The sequence below is a fragment of the Drosophila albomicans genome, chromosome 3, assembly GCF_009650485.2.
Source record: "Drosophila albomicans strain 15112-1751.03 chromosome 3, ASM965048v2, whole genome shotgun sequence".
Lineage (NCBI taxonomy): Eukaryota > Metazoa > Arthropoda > Insecta > Diptera > Drosophilidae > Drosophila > Drosophila albomicans.
The window spans coordinates 54782231-54787660 of NC_047629.2; the positions used below are offsets into that span (position 1 = coordinate 54782231).

Sequence of the window (5430 nt, forward strand, 5' to 3'; positions counted from 1 at the left end):
GGACTTGGTGGAGAAGGTCTTGGAACAGATTGAATTGGTTCAGAATTGACAGCTAGCTGTTGCTGAACTAATCTCTGAAACCCATTTTCCATCACCTGCGATAGTAACTGCGTCTGCTGCACTAATGCTGCTGATATCGCAGCCGCAATTGTCTGTTGTATTTCTTGGCCAACAGCACTTGCTGCTGGCTGAGCTATTGGACTCTGAACTACAACCGGTTGCGGAGCTTGTGGAATTGGAGTCGGCTGCCTTGGCTGCGAGCTGGACCTACTACCAATACCAGTAGAATTTCCCACATTGGCATTTGCCGATGCGACCGTCGCCGTGGCTTTCGCTTGCCCTCTAGTTCTCATAGTGGCACTTGAACTGGCTGCTTCCAATTCTTCAGCAAGATTTACAGAAGATCTTGTTAACACCGTTCGGCACACTGGACACAAATTCCTATTGTCAGTGCGAGTATTAAAGCAGGCGTGGTGAAAATAATGATTGCACCTTGTAGCTAACAATTGAGCAGGATGTTCGACCTCCTGAGTGCAAACACAACAAATGGTTTCACCTTGAATTATGGGACCTGGCATGATATGTAAGCCCTAATCTTCAGAATTTCTGCTAATGAAGGAAAAATTTTTCTACAAACAACTGTGTATAAATAAATAAATAATAATGGGGAAAAAAAATAATATATAAATAAATAAAGATTTAAATAAATAAGAGAAAAATGAAATAAATAAATAAATAAACAAATACCAAATAATAATTAACACACAAAAATAACTGAACAATTAAATAGATAAATAAATACAAATGCAAATTTCAACAAAACTGATAATCAAACACGATTCATAAGATATTTGGAAACCATGCAAAACTTCACAGAGTGTAAGTTAGCCTCCAGATTTTCCTATTAACCCACCTGAATGGATAGGACTAGTTGCTAGATAAGCATACCTTCAATTAGTATGACGAGAAAGCAGCTCTGAGCCACGATCCGTTTCAAACACTAATTGAAATGTGAATGCCTTAACAGCCACTAAATGGAAAGAAAAGAACTTGGGGAAATTATAAGCATTCATAAAGCTCCTTCATGTTAATAATACCAACTTTAAGAGCAATTATTTCAAAACCATACTCGGTCGATAATAGATCGCCTAATTAGTAATATTACATTGTAAACTTTTATGATTGATGAAGACGGACAATAAACAATACTAAACACATTAAGCTGACTTGCGCCACCACGGGACTATGCAACCCCAGTCAATGAATTTAGTTGTCAATTGCTGAATTAAATTTGTAGTACTCATTTATCGTTTTCTTTAGGTGTTTTGCTTACCGCAAGAGGCAGATCTGGTCCACGAACTTTTTCAAAGTAAGCTCTACACCTAAAGAAATACGACAGCATATAAAAGACAGTAGCCAGTTTGACCGTTTGCGTATAAAGCCATTTTGAAGCTATTATTTTCGAAAACGTCAACCCCTACCGTCTTGATTAAGTTCTTTTGCCCTGGTCTTATGAGGTATTACTTTCTCGATAACAACACAGACACAAAGAAACTAACCTAGTACACAAATATGTATAAGGACAACAAAAAGACTTGAATCACTAGATGTTATTGATTCTAGAGCATATATAATATTTTTAAAGGCCATGTTTAGATTCTATCCAAAAACAGGCCACACGATTGGGCGCCAAAATATATTATTAAATTATAATTATATCTGTAACGAATCACTAGTGTAGTATTCGTCTGGTGCTGGTGTTGGGTTTATTAGCGTGGCGTACGCGCTGGCTTCTCCGGGCTTTGCTCAGATAGCATGGGGTTCAAGGAAAGGGCCAACTAATAGGACGCACCACTTATAACAATAATACATTTAAAACTCGCGTACATATGGGAAAACAGAGAAGAAGGAGTGTAAAGGGGAAGGTTACATTAAACAATAGTGAAAGAGAAGAGAAAGGGAAGGAGAGGAAGGTAGGTTAACAAAGAAGACGGAGCCACTCTCTAACGCAACACAGCTGTTATTGTGTGCAGACGCCCACCCTACCGTGATCCTGCATTCAAATGCCAAAAACTAAAAGTTGGCAGGATCCCTAACAGATAGTGGTTCGGCTAACCTACTCCTGCTTGGTGATGCATGGTTCCAAATAAAAATAGGCACTTAAGCGAACATACTTAATTTATTAACAGATAACAAAAATACTTTGAATATTAACAACATTATGAAATGACAAGAAAAAAAATGACAAGAAAAATAAATAAATAAATAGATTAACGGACTAACATGGTAAGTGTGTATGAGGCGGGAATTTATAAATAAAGCAAAAAGAAAAAAAAATAAATAAAGAAAAACTAAAAATAATTAACCTATAAATATAAAATATGATCTAGCATAATTATAATATAAATAATTATTTTTGCATTTAAATGTTGAATAAATTAAGAGAAGGAAAAAATTAGCTAAAATGAACTAGTTTTGGTTCATTTAGAAATGCAATGTTAGACCATCACACCGAATATAGGCAAACACTAGATGCAAGTAAAAATGAGGATCAGCTGATGGCTGTCACTCAATGAAATGTTTTGCTATTGCCAGTCTCGCAAGGTCACTGACCGCTGGGACTGCAGACAGCTGTAGCAGCGCTATGGTCAGATGGACCACCAACAAAAGGGAAGCTTTAGCTGTAGCTCATGTATTATTAATTAGTTAGAGTGAAACAGACTTACATACATTAGAGACTCCCACGCAGAAAGATCTTTCCTTGTGTTGGTGCCTGTCTGTGGTGTATCTGTGGGGAATAATAATAATTGCGAGCTTTTGCGCCTGCATGAAAGCTGCTTGCTATGACCGGTAGCGTCGATCAAAACAAACATGCATACATACGAATGTATGCAAGTATGGTTTTACATGCTTTTCAGGCAATACAAAAACATTAATATTTATAACTAAATTCAATTTTACAAAGATATTTTGCCTATAGGTGTTGTCTTACATGCCTTCTTAAATGATTGCCATTTCTATTTTATACAATAGTACAGTGGTACTTGTATTATGAAGGACCCAGAAAAGTTGTTGGTTCAACTTTCTCGCCACATCATATTACACTTACAACATTGATGGACTATCACTTATAGATGCATAGTTAAACAACATAACGTAAATTAACAATAATAAACAAACAAACAAAAAAAAATAAGCTGCCGTTCGCCTTCCTCCTGGGTGACGCAGATACTCGGCCTCGATGCCACCACAAGTGCGGAGCAAATAGCCAATGGAGATCGCAAGGCTGCCGGACGCAGGTGTTTTGCAGTAGAAACACAACCTGCTGGGAAGCAATTCTCCTGTGCTCAATGAGCGTCTGCAGCTAGCAACAGCTCATCTGTTTGCGTTGCCCAGACAGCTGATGTGTCCAGCACAGCTGCGACTTGGAGCTTTTGGTGGTTGGCCGTTAATCAAGCAGTTGTGTGTTTTGACGTTTCATTTTAAATTAATTTAAAATTCTACCACTGGGTTATTATAATTTACACACTGGGTTATTATATAACTTATGATTGAGTTATTATAATTTATGACGAAGTGCCGAATCTAAAAATAAATAGACAAAACTAAACTTAGAACAACAAAAAACTAAATATACGTATAACAAATATTTACCCTAATCTGGAAAACGGCACTTGGTTTATTTACGCCAGTTGGCAAATTCCTATAGTGGACAAACAGCTACAAGTGGACGGCAAGGTGCACTTTTGGTAAAAGAAAAGAAGATGACAAGATTACGACTCAGTATAACAATTATACAATGAAGTATCTTTGTATACTCACAAGTACGTTTTATGCATCTGACTACACCAACCACTTCACTGATGTACTTTTTTTTTTTTTATTAAAGCACATGCACTTTTCCACTATTTTTTTCAGGTTCTGCACATAACCTGCTAACCATTTCTTCCAACCAAAACCAACAACAAAAACCTTTTTTTTCGGAAATTTGACAATTAATCCTACTCAAAAAGGTAATCGCTTGTCTATTTTGGTCTGGACTTCACACGATCAGCTGATCTAGCAATTAATGCTTGCATGTATCGTGGTCCACCAATAGATGGCGCTATTTCTGGAGCTTTCAGAATCATTTGTAAATAAAGCTCCGCTTCTAAGCACAAAACACGACAAGACATTGAGTACCATTTTCTCAGACTACAAATTATGTTATACAACTAAACAAATTAAATAATACAAATTAACTAGTACAATAAACATATAAATAAATAATATAATAAATAATAGGTAGAAATATGTATGTGTATAGAAAAATAACGAAAAAAATGTTGCATACTTTTAGGCTTAGTCAATTGCAACTACGACAAGCGGCCTATTACAAAGCCGTCAGGCAGAAGAGCGGAGTAGCGATTCAGTGACGGATGACGTTGCTAGCACATCGCAAATGAGATCGAACATACGCGTAAGTGATTCAGAGAATCCTGAATCCGTGAATGCTCTTTCCTTGCTCGCTATGGAGAGAAGATTGCTCACTACTCTCTCCGAGAGGATGGCCGAACTAATTCAGAGTTCGGTCGTAGATAGTGTGCAAAGGTTGATCGCGACTCCAGCAAATAGCGATGCTAGAACCAGCACACCTTCAACAGGGCAGAGAATGGAAAGTAGGCCTGAGTATGTCAGAGAGCAAAACTTCAATGCTGACTCTGCAAGGATCAATTCTGGCACTCCAATGTCGCATGTATCCGACCTATTAAATAGGCCAGACAAGGTAGTGCAAGTATTAAATGGTTGGAAAATGAAATTCTCTGGAACAGGAGTATCCGTTGACAATTTTATATATAGAGCAGAGGCACTCACACATCAGACCTTAGGCGGGAATTTTGTTGTTCTATGTAAGCATGCTAGCGTACTTTTCGAAGGCAAGGCCCTCGAATTCTATTGGCGTTACCACAAAAGCGTCTATGATGTGAAATGGGAAGAAGAATTGTGCGCAGCCTTGCGATCACAGTTCAAAATCGCACGAGACGATTGTGACATAGAGGAGCTTATTAGGAACAGAAAACAGAAACCGAATGAATCGTTTGACAGTTTTTACGAAGGCTTATCTGTGTTAATAGATCAGTTAGAAGTGCCGTGGTCTACTCTGAAGGTCGTTCGCGTCCTTAAAAACAATTTAAGGCCTGAAATACGGCATGAGCTGTTAAATGTAGACGTAAAAACTGTGTCAGATTTGAGGGAGATATGCCGTCGACGCGAAACCTTTTTGGACGATGTTCAAAAGTCTCACGGCTACGTAAAAAGGACACCATTTAGACGTGAAGTCGCAGAGGTTGTAGATTGTCAAACTCAGAGTATTGAGTCAGAATGCGAAAGCGAGTTAGACATAGAAGCTCTATCCTTGGTATGTTGGAATTGCCGTAAGGAAGGACACCG

The 5430-nt window shown here is 38.0% G+C and overlaps 1 long non-coding RNA gene across 1 annotated transcript; it reads right to left on the reverse strand.

Annotated features, from left to right (window-relative positions):
- Positions 1 to 2983: 2983 nt before the first annotated feature.
- Positions 2984 to 3722, reverse strand: LOC117569491 (uncharacterized). The gene is made up of 2 exons (XR_004572258.2): positions 3655 to 3722; positions 2984 to 3585 (listed from the first exon to the last, which is right to left on the reverse strand). It is a non-coding gene; the product is annotated as an uncharacterized LOC117569491 (long non-coding RNA).
- Between the last annotated feature and the right edge of the window lie 1708 nt (positions 3723 to 5430).